This window comes from Ictidomys tridecemlineatus, chromosome 9, assembly GCF_052094955.1.
Source record: "Ictidomys tridecemlineatus isolate mIctTri1 chromosome 9, mIctTri1.hap1, whole genome shotgun sequence".
Classification (NCBI taxonomy): Eukaryota; Metazoa; Chordata; class Mammalia; order Rodentia; family Sciuridae; genus Ictidomys; species Ictidomys tridecemlineatus.
In genome coordinates this window covers 140968804-140988900 of record NC_135485.1, presented here as the reverse complement: position 1 = coordinate 140988900, position 20097 = coordinate 140968804, and the positions used below count along the sequence as shown (strand labels likewise).

Sequence of the window (20097 nt, the reverse complement as noted above, 5' to 3'; positions counted from 1 at the left end):
AAAAAATGAGCGAAAAAAGTAAAATAAAAAATTTTAAAATCCAAGTCAAAAAAAAAAAAAAGAATCCAAATAAATCAAGGAGTTGGCTCAAGGCCAAGGGACCATAAAATGTGCAGGAAAAGAAAAATTATAAATGTCACCAATATGACTCATTCCTGAGTTGTTACCTGAGGCAGTTTAGCCTATTCCACTTCTAGGTATGTGTGCTTCTTTTTAGCCCATTTCCTCCTTTCCATTTAATTTTATTCAAGGATATTGTTCATTATTATCTTCAGCATAGCATATCGTTTGCAGAATACTTAGATGTGCATGTGTCTTAATTCAAGGAGCAATTAGCATTAGAAAAAGATGAGAATGGCGGCTCTCACCCAGAAAAGGTACAAAGATTGTTCGGGAGTATTGGCCCCCATTTTTTTTTTTTGAGAAGATGATTGACCTTGATGGTATGAAAGATAGTCTTACATTTTTTTTTAGTTTTATTGATTTTATTTTTCAAATACATGGCAGCAGAATGCATCACAATTTTTATTATACATATAGAGTACAATTTTTCTTATCTCTGTATATAGAGTATGTTCACTCCAATTCATGCCTTTATACGCGTACTTTGTTCTTTGCATTACAATTCTTATTACACAAATATACCACAATTTTTCATATCTCTGTTTATATATAAAATATGTTGACACTCAATTCAATTCTTCATATATGTATCTTGGATAATGATGTCCATCATATTCCACTCCCTTGCTAATCCCCTGTCCCTTCCTTCCCCTCCCATCCCTCTTCCCTATCTAGAATTCATCTAATCCTCCCATGCTCCCCCTCCCTACCCCACTATGAGTGATGGGGTGGTCTCACATTATAGAGCAAAAGGGCTTCTTCACCAGGGTTGTAATGAAGCTCAGATCCACTAGGCAGAATGTTTATGGATGCTGAGGACCTGAAGTAATTGACTCAGTTACCAAGTATTTTTCTCAGATTTAACTCCTTCCTTCTGAAGTGAGCTGTAGGGTGTTGGTCTGAGATTCTGCAAGTTACATTTGATCTCTGTCAGCTGTTTATTAATAGAATCTTCTACTAGGATTTAATAAAGGAAGGTTAGAAAGTAGGAAGAGGGAGGAAGACATCCGTCCTTACTGTAATTTAAAATGTTCCCCAAGGTTGACGTGTTGGACACTTGATCCCCATGCCACAGTGCTGGGTGGTGGGCCTTACGTGAGACTTTTAGTCTTGAGCACTCTATTTAGGTCTCTATTAATGCCTTTCTTGTGAGAGTGGGAGTGTTATAAAGGGGGGTTCAGCCCCCTCTTGTAAGCTCATTCTCTCTCAAGTGGTTCCTTTAGGTTTCTTAGATGCAGTGGGAATGACATAGAAAGAAGTCCTTAGCCAAATGGTGGTACTCTACTTCCCAATTTCTGGAAATGTGAAAAAGAAATTGCCATCCCTTGTAAGTTACCCAGGCTCAGGTATTCTGTTACAGTAGCACAAAATGAACGGAGACAGTCTTTCCTATTTCCTGTCAGTTACTCCATCAGGCAGTTTTCGTGCAGGACTGCAGAGACTGATTCAGGAGTGACTGGTCGACTCCCAGAGCTTTCACATCCCTCCTTCTCAGAGGACCCTGCCACAATCAGGCCCCCTTCTCAGAAGGCCGAGTCCCTACTTCCTCCGTCTTTTCTCCAGGCTTCCTAAAAACTGCTTCACTGGACAGCACTCTTTCCTCAGGGCTGTAAGTCCCAGTTCTGTGGGTCCATCTCCCAAACTTCCCCAGGACCTGCAGACATTTGCAAGAGCCTCACCCCATGGAGTCTAGCTCCCTGGGCCCTCTGATACGCTTCTCCAAGCTTCTCAGTTCTGACGACCCAGCTTCTCCCTTCTGCCGTTAGCCCTAAGAAGGACTGTGCGTCCTACACGCATTACCTAGCTCCTACCTAGTGTTTCTTTCCCCTTTTAGTCCACAGTGAGTGTGCATACAGGTATTTATAATGAACTATGTCTGCTAAAATAAGCTATTTTCTTCCTTCAGTGGACATCGATTGTTAAAATCAAAGTGATTTTAACAATAGCCTCCTGCTATTTTCATTTCAATTCTCTTGTAGTATTTGGCCCAGTGTAATCTTGCATATATAAGTTTAGAATTATCATTTATATTTTATATTCCTATGCTCAACCTCTGTGTATACTTATATATGAGGATTTTTTATTTTGTAAGCAACATATAGTTAAAAATTTCAAATACAGTTTGGCATTATTTTGTCCTTTAATTCAACTATTTAAACCTGTCCATTCTTTCTTCAAAATTTTTTTTTGTTGTTTCTTTTCTTTTGGAGGGGGATTGAGTATACTTAAAATTATAATTTTTATATTAATTCATTGTTTTTATTAGCTTCATAATTTACTTATTTTATATGTTTAGTATGTCCTAGATAGTAAATATCATAACCCTTCACTTTATTAAATCTAGTATATTAGTACTTTCAAGCATATAGTTATTCACCTTCTTCCAGCCATGCCAACAAATATTTTCACTCTGTAGATAAGTTAACCCTCTCAGGACATTGTTGTTGGTGGTGTTCAATCAATATTTATTTTGATTTGCCATGTCATGATCTTTTCTGTTACTTTGCATCCACTCCTGCATTTCTGAATTCCCAGCGGGATCATTTTCCCACCCATCAATGAAGCACCCTTTAGTATTTTCTAAGTATGGATTTGAGGTGACAAATTCTTGCAAAATTTTCTGCTATTTTCTTTCAGCATTTGACGATATCATTCCTTATCATCAAGTCCCTTTCTTACAGAGTCTTTTATCTTATGTTTTTTTCTCTTTAGTTGGCTGTCACTCTTATGATTGCTCCCTTGCAGATAATGTGCACATCTTTTCTGTGGCTATTTTTTTCCCCATTTCTCCTGCTTGTTTTCAGTTTTCAACAGCTTTGTGAAGATTTTATTAGGTGTGATTTCCCAGTTCATAACCCTTGGGCTTCAGATTCATAACATACTTCAATCTGTAGCTTTACTGTCCTTTTTAATCCTTATAGTTTCTTTGTGGAACTACAATTATAAAAACGTTAAATGTTTTCAGAGTGTCCCAAATGTTTGGAAGGTTGTTTTTTTTTTTAATTTGTTTACCTTTATTGGCCTTAATCTGGATATTTTGTTTTGATTTTCAATTTAATATTGGCTCTTCTGTTTTTTTTTCTAATCAGATTTAACCCATTCTTTGCACTATGATTTCAGCTATTAAAATTTTAGTCCTAGAATTTTTAGTTAGTTAATTTTTTGAGTTTTATTTAGTTGATTTTTGATTCTTGTTCACATTCTTTATTTTGTTTTTTAATTCTTTGAATATGTTAACTGCTCTTATTTTATTTAAAAGATCTCACCTAATAAGTCAATTTTCTGGGTTTGTCATGGGTCTGTTTCTATCATAATTTGTATTCTTGGTTTATAGTTAAGTGTTTCATTCTTATGTTGGGTTATTTTTATTAAACACCAGATATGCAATATTGAAATTGAAGACGTGAGTTGATGCTTTGGATGATGTTATCCCTCTCCTAAGGGACCTGGCTTAGTCTTAGACAGACAGGTAGGCTAGGATATTAGCTGTTCCCAATAACTTAATGCAATCATGAATTCAAAAGACTTGAATTTGGTGTCCAGGTCTCACAAGGGTTGATCTATTTCAAATTTACTCTTATTCTTCGGGAGTGACCATTTTGAGTCAAGACTAAATGCTTTTGGTCTTTGTCAGGTCCTATCTTTATTTCTGAACTCTAAATTCCAAATCTTCCCCAGTTCTATAAGTCTCTCTAAAGTTTGCTCAGCTATACCTATGTATTTTTTTTTTTAATTTGCAGTAAGGGGGATTGAACCCTGTGTTCCATGAACGCTAGGCAAGTGCTCCACCACCAAGCTACATCCCAGTCCTTTGTACACATTTTTTGGGGGGTGGGGAGGGCCTGGAAGCCTTGAGGCAAGCAGCAGTATCAAATTCTAAATTTATATTCTGGACAGTTTTCTCCCTTAGCCTCAGCCCTGAAAAGCTTTATTGACATAATAATTTCTTAATATATTTACAAAAATTAAAAGAAAACACTTTCTGTGGATTTAATAACTATTCTCTTTAAGGGAGTTGATGGAAAACAAAATGTTCTAGCATGTTCACTCACAAGAATTCTCATTGTCTCAAAATAAAGATGCCACGGACAGTACTCTCTGCTTTTTACCTATTGCCCCAAGGCAAGGAAGGAAGTGATAGTTTATCATAGCGACCTGGCTAAAAAGCATAGTTCTTATAGATAAGGGTAGACAATGAGAGTAGTGTACTCCAATTTGAAAATAAACTTCTTCATAGAATTCAACTGTGAAATTAAAGACTTAGGCATGAGACCAACCAGAGCGGAGCATGTCTATTCCTGGCAGATTGACAAATGTCAGCCTGGACATAAAGGCCTCTCTTGCATCTGAAGGTGGGGCTGTAAGCAGGGGAGACAGACGGAGCGGAAAGTCCCTGGGATCAGACGCTGCTCCCCAAGCCTTGTCAAGTTCTTAGAGACACTTACCTCAGTATTATATAGCCTTCCTGGTCAACAAATTAATTTCTATATGTACCTGAAGGCTTCCTGATATTTGCTGTTGAAGTCCTCAGAATTCCATTCTCCACCAGTAAATTAGGATTGACCTTGGTTTCTGCCCCTCGTGTACCCCCTCCCCGCTCATTCTGCCAATAGTGGAATGGCTTCTGCTTCCTCTTCACTCTTCTCTGAGTTTTCCAATTGGTCTTGCTCATCTTCCGTACATTGGCCTAGGTTTTTCTTGGATCATGGCCTGTCCTGTTTGTTTTTAATCGTTTCCTGGAAATTGTCTTATTTTAATTACTTTCAGTCACTTCAATGTAGTCTGAGAAGGAAAGAGGTAATCATAATTACTAGTTGTTCATCTTGAATTCAAATTCCAACTTAATTTGTCTTAATACAGCTTCCCCCCCCAAAATCCACTTAATATTTATGAAGCTATATTTCTCAGAAGAGGATTTAATGGAATTGAAGATGAATTTTACTTTGTAATTTATTATTTTGTTAACTCTGTAATTTATTGTTAGGTGAACATTATAGTCGAAGACAAATAACCTTTTAATGGTTCTTCTAACCAAAATTTCTGAACTTTTTTTTTTTTTTTTTTTTAGCTCTTGTGAATAGATTATACTTTTGTTTCAGGAATAAAGGAAGAACAATCTAGATTCCAGGAGTTGGACTAGTGTAATTAAATAATCTTTTATGAGGTTCATCAATAAAAATTCCCTCTGTTAATTTATGAAGGAGAAAGTTGAAAAATACATTTTAGCAATCAAAATTTAAGCTAGATATCAGCGTCACACTTTGCTATGTTTCATAGGTTGGCAATGGTGCACTTTCTTTGTAAAGCTTAAATTGCATACTAAATAATGACAGTGACATTTTATTTTATTTTATTTTTTTAAAAGAGAGAGAGAGAGAGAATTTTAATATTTACTTTTTAGTTTTCGGCAGACACAACATCTTTATTTGTATGTGGTGCTAAGGATGGAACCCAGGCTGCACGCATGCCAGGTGAGTGCACTACCACTTGAGCCACATCCCCAACCCCAACATTTTATTTTTAAAATAATAAACTCTTTCTTTTAAAGATGTAATGTAAGTATTTCTATCAGATAATTGAATTTTAGTTTCTACCTCTGTGCATGGGCAAGGGTTGGTATATTTTTTTCAGTTTTTTTTGTGTGTGTGTGTGAGTGTGTGTGAAGAAAGTATAGATCCATGAAAAGTGATAGCAACATAATAATGCAGAGCTGGTTGGACAACATGCATTCTTTTTTCTGAAATCAGTAAGGAGAGTGTGATCCTGTTTTTGCTTGAGGCAAATCTCCATTCCACAGCAGACAAGAGCTCAACTGGCAGGGGCGTCCATGAGAGGGGCTTCCCATCAGTGGCTACCCCAGGTGATGAGCTATACCAGTGCTGGGAGAGGCTAATTAAATTAACTGTGGAAGGTGACAAGATGAGAGTGCAATCCTGTGCTCCAAAGTCTTCCCGTGACCCTCGAGGCCAGCATGGCTCAGTCTCTCCTCTTCAGCATCTCACGCACGCTCAGTACCTGGCATGTGATACCTGGTTCCTTTCCGTCTTCTCGGAAGCTGTGATGTGAATATTTGACTTGTTCTTTGATTGATGAGTGCCGCAGGACAGAAATGTAATTGCTTTGACTATGCTGCAGTAAATGGATATTCCCTTTGGAAACTCAACTGGCTTCATTTAGACCCAAACATGCCAAGCAGATGCGGATGATCAACTCCCAGCATATGATACGAGCGGATATCTTTCTCTTTTATGTTCCATTTTTAATGTAATAGCAAACTAACATCTGTTGTTCTGAGCATCACAAATCTGTTCTTTTCAATGTAAAGGTTTGCTGAGCATTGATATTTTACTAAGAATAGAATGTGTGTGGCAATTAGGCTGCGCCACATTTTTATGTCAATTCAAATGTTCTTTGGAAAGGTCATTGTTGTGTGTGTGTAACCTACTGAGCTGTGCTGCTGTGACGGATGTAGTTACAAGGTAAGATGATGTAAATGGGGGTGCTCTGGGGAGTGCATAAAGGAGCAGAGAAGAAAGAGCATTGGTGTTTGAGGGGTAATCCAGTACTGTCTGCACCTTCTCACACATTCCCAGAGTTTAGGCTTCATGGAACACAAGAAATGTTACTCCATTCTCTAAGAATTTGAATATCTGCTATGACATCCTTTGATACATTTGAGAGCCTTTTCTAGCTCTCAATTTAGACCCTGGAGTACAGTAAGTTATGGAACCACGGGCTGCAACGTTCTTTCTTAGTGCAATAAAGACACTAGAATAGACAAAGCAGGACACATCAAGAATTTAAAAATCACTTTAATATGAAGAGTATTATTTTTAATGGTAAGTTAACTCATAGTTTTAGATAGTGGTACAAATCAGTCTAGATCACTGCATAAGATACACCTGTTAATTTGTTTTTCTGATGAAAAATATTGTTCATATTGTAAGTCTCTGTGTGTTGCAGGCACTAACACTGTTGGCTGCTGAAAGAACAAGATGAAATAGTACCACTCCAGGCTTTAGAGCATGGAATGTAGATGATCCACCAGAATCTGAGTATTCTACATCATTCACATGCTACTTTTCAAAATATGTCAAAAAAAAGAAAAAAAGAAAACAAATATACCTGAACACAGAATAAGACAATTCCTCAAAATATATATATATTTTTTAAATAGAAGCTTTCACTAACTAGGATACCTGAAACAGTGGCTTTGGGTATTATGTCCAATTGCCAGTCCCATCTTTCAGTCCTACACTACAATAGCTTTTATGTCTAAAAATTCTCTTTTATCTAATAGCTTATAGATAAATGTGTCTATACATATGTACTCAGGAGAATAATAAAATTATAAACTTTAGGAAGATGTTGGAGAATCAACTGAAGCAAGAAAAATTTGCAGGACTGAAAAGCTTGTTCTTTGATTTAATCAATCAAATGAAGCATCTGTTATGCCATAGGATACAATAACATTATAAGGGGAAAGTCAGGGATGTGGCAATGCGTCGCTGAGTTTTCCAAGGCTATCAGGCATTCTTCTTGAGAATGATTGGAACTGTCAAGACACAAAAGAGTGGCTGGGACATTGAGGTGGTGATTTATATTTCATGCTGCCCTGGGCAGAGACAGGAGCAGCAACATGAAATAGTAAAAGGAGGTTTAGATCAGGTCAGATGCTATGAAGGAGACATGTTTGCACAGAGTGGATAGCTTCATACTGTTTTTTCAATGAGATATTCAGAGTTTCAGATAATAGTAATTAAAAAGCTACAAATGATATGACATTTAGGTTACTTCTATTGATTGTAATTTTGAAATATATTATTAGTAACTATTAAATAAACTGTAGCATTACATAAATTGATATTTTTTAATTGGCAGATGCTCTGAGCAGAAAGTTGTCGTCATCTAGGACAAATAATGCCCAGGAGACAAGGAAGGAGCAGAGGGTTCTTAAGTTCAGTTGTGTGATGTTGGGCCCATGGAGGACGATGGAAATTAGGCCCAGGTAGTACTTGAGTTTTTAGAATACATCTAAGTTCTTAGAAAATATCTATCCCTTTCAAAAATGCAAAACCTAGCTTAACAAAATATCAGAAAGAATATTTTCCATTAGGGAACCCAACCCCTATTGTATTTGCTCTGCTTTTTAAATTACTCAATATTTTGGGGACCCAAGATTTTGTCTAGAATTTACATGACCATTTAGCAAGTATTCTCATAGACACCAGGAAATGTTGTCCAGTTCTTTTCTCTTAAAGCATGATCTGAATATTATATATAGTGTTATTGGCCTTAACTCTGCTTTTATAACTGACGTACTGAAAGAAATTGGAAAATTGAATGAAAACTCTGCCCAAGTATTGAATTGCCACCCACAGTCCAATCTGACTTGCCAAAGCTATGATCATGATGCACCCAACAGCTAGATTTGTGCACCTGATTTTAAAGTGGAGTTTACTCTCCCTTACCTTGAATGGATCATACCTAGAAATATTTTTCCCATTACCCAGTTTATTTCAGTTACTATAGAGAAATTATGTCAGGATGTAATTATTTTATAAACTATAAAGTAGAAGAGAGAAGATTAATAGAAATAGATTTTGAATTTTTCAGTATTCTGGCTACCTCTGTTAATGGTTGTCTGCATTGGAATCTGAGAGCATCATAGTTTGCATGAATCATTCTACAGTCCTGAGGGTTTTCACCTGCTCTCCAACAGGACAGAATACATGTGACTGATGGAACTGTCAGCTAGGTTGAGGGCCCTTCACAAGGGCAGTACCTGTGTGGTCAGCCCCTGTTTACCCACTAAAGAAAGCTAATGGAACACAACCAAGGGAGGGTTTAAGAACCACCTTGAACCATGCCAAATCAATGTTTCATAGCAAATCACTGCATGGATTTTGGCACTCTTGGTATTTTAAGGGACAAATTATTTCTGACATACCATTGCATTATTATACTGAATAGAACTACCAGTGAATTTGTCAATTGTTTTTCCTATGGTTTGACAGTAGCATATCTTCCAATTTAAGGTTACGGTCAGACATGCATTGGAATGGCCTCATTGGCTGGAGGTGCTGCAGCAGACACTTCAGCTGGGGGATTCCGTAGGCAGCCCTGCAAGGCATCATTTAATTCACTGCAGCGTTTTGTTTTTTTTTCCCTGAAAGTTGCCCAAGATTCCTCCAAAATTGAACATGCATCTCAAAGATCTGTTATTTTCAGAATTCAAACACTGACATATTGAGAGAGTAACTGAAATGGTGTTGAATAAACACAAAGTTTTTGAGTTGCACAGAGTTCTCAGCCTTAGGGGGCACATAATCTAGAGAAAGTAAATATAATATGAGGTATGACATAAAGTTTGCTTCAGGAGCACAGGTAGTTCTTATATTCCGTAATTCTTTTCTTGTATGTGCAGTTTTCTATAAAAATTAGAATAAAATTCTAAAATATGAGGAGCTAATCCTATTTTTCTTCATAAACATATCACCGAACTCTGCAAATTGGCCATAAAAGAGAATATCTCTTTTTTCTTTCTTTCCCTGGACGCAGGGGGGCCTTGAATTTAGCTTTCACTTTGGGGATCTTTCTGTTACCTCTCTGTTATTGAGCTAGCATTGGCACTGGTGGGAGAAGAACGTAAATGTGACAAAGAGAGCATGAAAGTCCAATCACTCCATGAAGATGGCTATGCTGCTGAGAGAATTACCTTCGGTGTAGGGTTGCCCACTGTATATGTGTTCATTCATTTTTTTTCTTATAACAATCTAGTGAGTTGGGCACTACTATCAAGTTCCATTTTACAGATGAGAAAACAGAGACTTAAACAAATAATGTCATTTTGCCAGATTTATAGAGGTATATCTAAATTGCCAAAGAGATTTGAATTCTAATATGCTAGTATATCTGTCAAGTACATTCAGACCCCAAATAAAGACTGTTTTGAGAAGAAAATCAAATAAATATATTAACATGGTTATAGACCAAACTTTTCTAAAATGTTTTACAGAAGATAGTAACAGATATTTTGAAAAATATCTAAATGAAAAAGTACATCCATGTGTCTGTAAGACTGGAAACATAAGCCTAAATAAAATTCACCAAGTTTCTTTATTGTTTGATTCTTCAGAACATTAACTAGGAGGATCTCCAAAAGGAGATTATGTTATATAATGTTTCCTAGACTGTTTGTGCACTGAACTCTTTTTCCTCAGAAACTTGCTTTGAAAAATAATCTAGATAAGTCTGATTTCCAAGGTAAATAATCTGTTCAGAATGATTTAACTGTTCTACTAGGTCTGGGATCTACTAGAACGTGGGATTCTTCTCTTTGAGGTCTAGATCTTTTTTACTCTCTGAGGTAGGCTTACAGATTAATGGCCTCAATCAACATTGCCCATTGGAGTTCATACCAGTGTTGGAGATCCCCACCCACAGTTTTGATAGTTCCTTACTAGGACTCAACAGCACTTTCTGAAGCTATTATGCATGGTTATAGTTCATGACTGTGAGAAGATAAAGATTAAAATTAGTACAGAAAAAAGGAACATGAGAAAAAACCCAGGAAATACAATGAACAAGATCTGAAGTGCTTTTTCCCAGTGAAATGGTGTGGACATATTTATTTCTTTCACAAGCCACGTATGTGGGAGAAAGTATGTACTTCAGACATAGTTATACCCACATGGGAAAACCTGTTGAAGGTTGCTGGCCCGGGTTATCACTGGGGATCACTGCTTGCCTATGGAAGTGATCTCATCTACTCACATTGCAGCCTCCCAGAGAAAAACACAGCCATAAGTTGCATTTGTTAACATAGACTATGTGGCTGGGTACAGTGGTACAAACCTGTAATCCCTGTAGCTTGAGAGGCGGAGACAGGGGGATCTCAAGTTCAAAGACAGTCTCAGCAACTTAGGGAGGCCCTAAGAGAGTGTGTCTAGGAATGATTGGCATGTGGGATAGCCAACTGAAATGGAAACCCTCCCTAAACATTGGCAGCACTGTCCAATAGGATGATGGCCCGGATGGAATAAAAGTTGGAAGAACAAGGAAGCAGCAGCAGATACAAGCTCGATTCTTCCTGAATGGTTTCGTGATTGCTGCTGGGATCATCTGAGGATATCAGACTCGTGCTTCTTCACTCTTCCAAAGCAGACTCTGCCAGTGATTCCCCAGAAGCCTGTGGTCTTGAACCAAGGTAGCACCTTTGATCCCTCTTGTACCGGGGCTTCAGCCTTTTGGCCTGCGCAGCTACTGGTTCCTCCAGCTCTCCATCCTGCGGACGGTCATTGTGGACTATCCAGCTTCTGGTCGCATAAGCCAACCTAATAAATCCCCTTTTTACAAAATATGCTTCTTGTTGATTCTGTTCCTCTAGAGAACCCTAATACAATAAATAAGTGAATAAAAATTTTAAAAAGCTGATAGTTATATGAATAGAGTACAAAATGAACTGTGAGGCAAAGGTAGTGCCACAGATAAAAGATAAGCCAATATAAGGATGGAAGGTTCCGTTTACTGGAAAGATACACCACTTCAACACACAAGTGCACCTGGATGTCACCTACAAAGGGATAAAGAAATGTGACTGTACTAGTGAAAAATAGACAAATTCATAATCATAGTGGGAGAATTAAACAAAATTTACTTAGAATCCAAAAGAGTAAAAAAATATCATTTAATGTTTGGAGCATCAAATCCACTTACAATCATAAGTTTTCCTTCTGGAATTAAGTAGTCATTTCTTGCAGTGATATAGATAGATAAATAGCCACATATAGAAATTATGAAAAAGGAGAACTGAGAAGGAGTGTTTGCCCCACCAGATCCTGGAACAGACTCTAAGACCATTTTATTGAATTCATCCTAGCAATTTTGTATGATCAGTGTAACAATGTAATAGAGGTTCCAGAATGAGATTTATATTATGAAGCATAAAATTTAAAAAAGAGAGTTTAATTTTGAGTGAAAACAGTTAACTAGCTAAATGAATGATGTTGATGTAACTGATCATCAGAAAGAAAATTAAAATGGAAACTTCTTAGTCACATTGGGTTGAGAAAAAGAACACTTGAACCAAGACTAAAACATAGAAACTACAAGGGAAAGAAATCATACTAAAACTGCACACCATTTAAAGATTACTTTGGACTTCAAAAGATAAAACATTAAAATTACAGATGTGAGAAAATATTTGCACATGATGACAAAGGGTTAATGTTTTATGAAAAGTAAAAAGCTGAGAGAGAGAGCTCATGTAATTTGATATAAAAGTACAATTAAGTTCTTCTTCTCAAAAAGGGAAAAATAGCAAAGGATATAATTAGAAAATTCACAAAGGGTAAGAAAACATATTAGAGGATGCTCAAATTCAATAGTATTAGGACAATATAAAAACATCAGTAAGATGTCATAAGTAATCCATCAGACTGTGAAAAACTCAAGAAGGGTAGTTCACTTATTGCTAATAAGAGTGTGGGGTAAAGAGAATTTCCATATTTTGCTGTTAGAATTCTCAAATATTATAGGCCTTTTAGATGCTGTTGGTGGCAAATTTTTAAAGACATGGAAATAATCCTTATATGCATGAAGCTTTAAGTATGAAAAGAAATCCTATAGAGTTTTGTAGAGTCTGTGGATAGAGATTGACCTCGGTAGTGCGACAGCCTGTCGGTTTAAAGGAAAAAAATCAAAACACAAGGTAGAAGACCTCTTTGGCCTTGTCACCACTGCCACCACCCCCACGGACTCTGGCCTTAGAAGGTAGACTTTCTTCTGTTCGTGAGGTCCTCTGAGATCTCTATGCCTCTCACATCTGCTTTGGCCTAGAGTAATTTTCATTCTTGCCCTGTCCAGCTTCACAATTCCTTTTAATTAGCAGCCCCTCTTTTGTACCTTCTCTGATGCTTTGATTTTTGATTCCCTTCTGCTACCATAACTATTTGTTTCTATGGCAACCAGAATATTCTTGATATTATCTTGTAATCAATTATTAACTTCATGTCTCTTCCACTATATATTCGAAACTCCCTAATAAGGACAGTGACCATGTGTTTATTTACTGTGTATATCCAATCCCTAAGGACTAGCTCGTATTCAATAAGTTCCCCTTGCAACATAGCCAGGAACTAAGTAAGCTTTAAAGAGCCTTGTGATCCTGACACTGGAGTCAATCACTCTGTTCTCAGTTCTGAACATGATCACTGAGTCATACAGAAGCTTAATAAATATTTACAGAATAAATTTTTTAATGATTCTGCTAGGAACAGCTATTTCCAATAGAAGCAGTATCTATAGTAAAAATGCTTTCTAACATCCATAACCAAGTTAATCCTTAGAAGGAAGGTGTCCACATTATGCTCTTGGAACCCAGATGCATGCCTCGCCATCATTATCTAGGTCCAGTACTGAACCCCGAGCTCAACTTAACTATTCCAGAAGTTCTGACTTGAAGGCATCCGGATCTACACTGTAGATACAGACATTTCCAATGCACAGAACAAGCATGCATCTTAGTTGCAAGCAATTAGAGCTAACTCTGGCAATGTTAATTTAAAACTGAAACTAAGTTTATTTCAAGGCTATTGAAGCTCATAGAATCTGGTGATGCACTGTGTATAGAAGAAATTATGGGAGGGAGGTAGGAAGACTGGGCAACAGAAGTCACAACCAGTATGACACGAGAACAGGCATCACTGTGTGCTATTGCTACTGATAGCCATGCATCTGACCTCCAAGCCCCCCTGACATGCCCTGGCACAGTGAGATGGAGCATCTGACTCCTGCAATAGCAAGAGGTGGCCATGTTGTCCAGGGAGATCAGGATGTTAATGGTGAGAAACTCTAGGGCACTGGGCAGCCAAAAAAGGGACAGAGTTCAAGGTCAGAGGGTTTTGATACAAGGTGTTACCCACCAATGGGACAGACCACCACATCCCCCAACCCTAAAACTGAGTCAAGTCAGGAATTGATAACAGTGTCTCAAGAGAGGAATCCAAATTTGTTCATAACAAAATGTTGCCGCACATGTTAACAATATGATGTGTCACCCCCTTGGACTTCAAAGGACATCAGAGACCAGAGTGTGAGAATGCAAGGATGAACTTTAAAAAAAAATGTTTAGTCTTGGTAACTATAATTTTAGAACCCTTAGAATCAATCTGACATGTCACCTGCTATTACACAGATTGTGTGCCTTTTAGGTACAGGGGCCCAACCACACTATAAATTTTAAAGAAATGTAACAAAAGGGAGACATTTCAGGAGGTGCTGGAGAGGGCTTGGGTTTCCTGGGTGTGTGTGGCAGGAATGTCCTTGCCAAACTACTTCACCTTCAGCTGGCGCAGAAGCACTCGGCAGGCTGGACACAGGGGTATAACTTAGCTCTCCAGGCAGCCTTGTATCTAACACTGTGAAAGAAGACGGAACAAAGGGGAAAGAAAACATTTTCTAATTCCTTAATTAGCATTTCTTAGAATATTTCATAAACTAAATCCAGAAACTTTTCATTTGGAGAATTTGGTTGGTATCATTAAAGTAAATGGAATAGATGAAGAAAAATCTTAGTATAGAGCCTAAATTTTTTTTTTGCATTTGAATAAAACATAGGAAAGAAAACATTGCAAATGAGCAAGTAGCTATCCATGGAAATGTGTCAAAGTTGTTCACAAATTCGGTAGGAGAATTATCTCATCAGGGTTTAGTATTTTGAGCAATGATATTGATAGATATGGAATCCTCACTTAATTCAGAAATATACTTACATCCGAATTTGTGATAATTTTATATATACAGTGATGAGACTAATATACACATGCAGCATAAGACCTCTTATGGTTACAGTGTCAGGTAGGTGTAGGAGTGTTTCCATATGTCCATGCTCATGAGGGTAAGGAGGAAGTGACATTTATCACTGTGCAGATAGTTTCTCACTTTGACAGTGTGGCTCACTGTGACTCCTAAAGTTCTTGCTAACTTTCATGCTAAATGGAGAACATTACTTGTGATATTATATGCTGAGAGTAATTAGCAAATTTGGTTGATGAGGTTATTTTGGGCAGAATTAAATGAACATGAGGGAATTGGCTTCTCCGGGTCCTAGAGTGACTGGTGTTGGTGTAAATGTACCCTTGGCGAGTCAGCCTTGTACAGAGATAGATGCATGATTCAGTGCTTTTTGAATTTCCACGTATTTTAGGCTTAGATCAATTGCTTTGTTAACTTTATAATTCATTCTATTCTGGGATTCATTTTGTAACATTCACACCAAAATGATGTCTTGTGATTTGGTGTGAATATAAACAATCTATCTGGGCAGTTCAATTAATTCACCATAAGCCTGGTTTAATGACAGCAATTATTGTTGACAGTGAAGCTTCCTTGAGTGAAATGACTCTTTTCAAGATGTAAGAATTAATCTTTCTACCTATAACTTTAGGAATTCAAAGAAGAAAAAACAATTCAGAATTCTCATATTTAAAAAGCAACTATTGCATAGATTGGCTCCAAAATCTCTGAGACATGTTTAATATCAGTTCACAAAGACTTAATATTCTCAAGAGAAAAAGAGCTCTAGACACACAAAATAAAGTCATGAGAGTCTCATTCTCAGTGAGCAGCCCTGTGAAGGAGAGAAGACCATTGTTCCTTCAGTCTCCACTGGTCCTTAATAAGTACCTGCATATGAGAAAATCACAAGAGAAAAGGAGGGAAAGAGTGGGAGAGAAAGGAAGGAAGAAGGAAGGAAGAAAGAGAGGGAGGAAGGGAAGGAAGGGAAGGGGAGACGAAGTGATGGAGAAACAGGACTGAGGAAGGGAGGTGTTCTTAAAGGGGGAGAAGTAACAGATGACCTAAGTACTAGAGAGATCGGGCAGCAAGGTTTATACTAACTGGGAGGGAAGTACTGAAAAGCTAGTGGGAAAGGGGGGGACAAGCTCAAAAGGAGAAAGCTTAATGGAGACCTCATCTAAAGGAAATGGAAAATTCCAGAAGTCAAATGGAGAGACTGGAAAAAGAGAAATGTAATTTTAGAAATAAATAATTATTAAAATGTGGTCAACAGTAAACTGTACACAGCAAATGAATAGATCAGTAAAATAGAAAACAAGCCACAGGAAGCATATAAATCGAAGTGTGAGAAGCAAAGAGAGAAGTGAAAAGGAAACTCTATTCAAGAAACAGGAAGCAATAGGAAACAATTCTCAATTGTTTTTCTTCTTTGAATTATTAAAGTTATAGGTAGAAAGATTAATTCCTACTTGAGTCTATGGGGCAAAAGAAACCTCTGAGCAATCATGATGGAGACCTGTGAAAACCTGGTAAAGGTTATGAACCCACAGGTCCAAACAGCTCGGCAAATCTCAAGCCAGGGAAACACAAGTCGTGACGACACTAAGCCTGTTGGAGCCAAGCTGCTGAACCCAGAGAGAAAGAAGAAACTTTGGAAATAGCCCGGGGAGTAGGGAGGAAGACACATTTCAAACTTAGAAAAAGGGGCGGAAATAAAATTGCATTTCTCCCTGAATACTGAGGGCCAGATGCCAGGGAAGCCATACCTTTAGAGTGAGGAAAGAAAGAGCTATCAACAAACTCTATGTTCACCAAAAAATATTTTCCAAAAATGAAGGAAAAATTAAGAAATTCTTGCAGAGACAATAGCTGAGAGTTTCTGTCAGCTTTGTTTAAGAAATGCTGTAAGTTCTCTAGGCTAAAGGGTGATGATACTAGGGTAAGGCCCCGAAATCTCTAAGAAGAAACGAAGATCATCAGCCCAAGTAACTCTCTGGGCACATTTTCAGTGCCTCTGAAAATCTCTCTCTCTCTCTGTGTGCAATTATATTTCTTTGAAAGACTATTAGCTATTTAAGGCTGAACTATAATAAGGTAGTGTGGGTTTGCGGTATATATAGGAGGGGACCGTAGGACCAGACAAGGCAAGGGGTGGGCAGTTAAGATGAGACGCTGGTGCTCTTCGTGAAGTGGCATAATATTGAAGAGCTCCCAGTGAGCTCTCCAAGAAGGGACTCATCAGGAGTGTCCTTGGCATCCCGTTTGTGGAACAGAGGGACTTAAATGGGATCAGGGAGAAGGAGATTTTCAATGAAGAACCAGTGAAAGCCTCATGCATCCTCCTGTGAGTGTTTGGAGCTGCCATGGTCTTTCGGATGTGTTCTGGATTGGAAGAGAGCCTGGCCTTTTCACCCGTCAGGAGCCGTCTTAGATACTGACATCTCCTGAAAGGGGACGGAGCTTTGAAGAGGCTGTTTTCTTCCACGGAGGTCATCCCTGAGATAACTGACAGCTGAGGACTGTTTTATAATTGCATAAGCCACAGCAGGGGCCATGAGGTCTTAATTTCTGAAGGAGGAGCTGGGCAGTACAAGAGAGAGAAGTGTGTGTGTGTGTGTGTGTGTGTGTGTGTGTGTGTGTGTGTGTGTGTGTAGAAATTAACGGAAGGTACACACCAGAATCTTAATATTGGTCACCTCAGAGACTGGAATTGGGGTGTATGCAAATATTAATTTTACCTTTATATAGCTTTTCACTATCACATCTTTAACAAATGTAACATTTGCCAATATTCTTTAAATTTCGTAAAGATTCTCACAATGGAATTTTAATTCCATGATTCTCCTGCATTCCATGTTCACTATACTTCTTGGAACTCTGTATTTTTTTTGTATTTCTTGAGACACAATGGTCATCATCATACCAATCACAGCTTAAAGAAAAAAAATTAATTCTTTAACAACTTTATCAAATTTGAAAAAGATTTTCTGTATTCTGTACATCAGATTTTCTTCTCATTTTTAAAGCTGTGAGTGGGAGAAAAATCCTATTCTTACTTCTTGGTTGCCAACCACAGATAAGTCTCTTTGAGCAGAAAACCAATTAGAAGTTATTCTTATGCTATGGTTGGATGTAAGAATGCTTTCAAATTAAAAAAAAAAAAAGAAGAAAGTCACAAAGCTTCCTGCACCATTAGTGAATAATAGATTTCCTTTGGTTTGAGGTAGAATTTGAATTAAATTAATAGCTTTGTGGCATTTCAGTTTTTTAAAAAATCAGTAATTCTGAATTACGGATTGTACGAGTTTATGGAGAAAACTAAACGTAGCCCAAGATGAATAACCGAAAGAGCTGCAGGAGGGCAGAATGATTTCCTCCATCACAGGTATGTCAGAACACTTCTGTTTTCTCCCATCGTAAAGGAACTATGAGGACAAATGTGGAAGTAACTATTAACTACTAGCATTAATAGTCTATTATTTTAAAGGGAAATTTGATAAGAGACTAAATATTATGGCTGTGACTGGATTTATGAATAAGAATCATGTACAGATATTTCTCCAACACAGGCAATATACAACAATTGTTTGTTGATAGGGCTATTTAAAATTCCTTCTTAGTATTACTAAATTTAAGCCACAATTTCCTCTTAACGGTAGTGTATTTCCTCACTCCAAGCATGTATGTGTATGCTATTGAAAATCATATTTGTGTTGCAAAGTAGTTATTTGGGATGCAACAAATATCTCAACAATAGATTTTGAAATATTTTATTTTGTTTTTTCAAAGGTAAAGTATTCCTGTATTTTCTGTGACAAACTAACACCACCGTATACCATCTTGAATGCAATATTGATTATATCACTTTGTAAAATCTTCTGCCTGAAGTTTATGTTACTGACTCTAGCATCTTATTGGTCTGATAATTGCATTTCAATTTGCCTTGGGAAACCATGCCTGGATTAATTGAGTCATTACTGTTAAAGTTGGTAATAAACAATAATAGGAAATATTTGTCTGTTCAAGTGCTGTTATTGCCTTTAACCATTTTGAATTATTAAACCATCCAAATCAATACTGCTCACTTATTTTTAATAATGAGTTCAATGACATAAAAGTAAACAGTTTGAGGGAATGGCTTTCTCTTTGAATCCCACCCTGTGTTGCTCTGTATGCAGAGTGCAGGGCAAACTTGAAGCAGCTTTTGGCAGTTTTAAAATTATTGTTAATTAACTTTTCTGCTCAAATTCCTGCAAGCTCAACTCTACTTGATGAGTTATCATGCTTCAGTCAATAAATCTTGAAGTAATTTCATAAACATAGTTATTTAACCTAAATTGGATTCTCCATCAATCGAGACAAATCAATTTTTAAATGCCATAGATTGTGAATTTTAATAATATTGGTTTATACTTTTATCGGTTCACACTTCAAAAACTTCACACTCATGCATTATAATATTTTTGCAGAGAAGTACTGAAATAGAATTATTATTAATAGCTATATATATAGTATATGCTTAAAATATATTTATTTATCAAAATTGTTATGTAACAAAGATATACTGTAGTATAGAACAATGAGAAATGAGTTATGAATCAGGAGCCTGAGCTTAGTTCCAACTCTGCCACTTAAAATTTGCAAGAATGCAAACTAGTCCTTTAATTTACAGAGGCTCAGTTTATGTCTTGGCAAAATAGAAATAATGCATTGAATACTTGTAAAGATCAAGAGTTAATGTATCAGAAGTACCTTAGAAAGCAGTAAGAATTTTACATAAATGGGATTATTTTTATTGCCTATTATTTTTGTCTTTCTCATGAATTTAAATTTGTTAAATTCATGTTCTATATAGTGTTAGTTATTTTATATGACTACAATGACTCTAAATTTGTTTCCAAGTTAATCATGGGCTGAGTATAAATATATTTTACAATTTATTAAAGATTTAATCTGTTTTGCTTCAGGGGTTTCTATCTTTATAAATAAGATATAGAAAATGATCTCTTAGAAAAATATGAAAGGAAGCTTCCAGATTAAACACTTTCTGGGTTAAAACTGTAATATTTGATTCTACAAGAATTTAAGCAGCAGTGATTATTTGGTTTGGTTAATAGGTAAATAAATTATTCTCAAAGGAATATATGCATAAAATACATATTACATCAGATAAAG

General features: G+C 36.8%; 1 long non-coding RNA gene across 1 annotated transcript in view; it reads left to right on the top strand.

The window, feature by feature from the left end:
* Positions 1-17827: 17827 nt before the first annotated feature.
* LOC120892597 (uncharacterized) overlaps positions 17828-20097 on the top strand; it is a 163578-nt gene continuing 161308 nt past the window's right edge. Inside the window, exon 1 of the long non-coding RNA XR_013426165.1 lies at positions 17828-18307. This is a non-coding gene — a long non-coding RNA (uncharacterized LOC120892597). The remainder of the gene's footprint in view (positions 18308-20097) is intronic.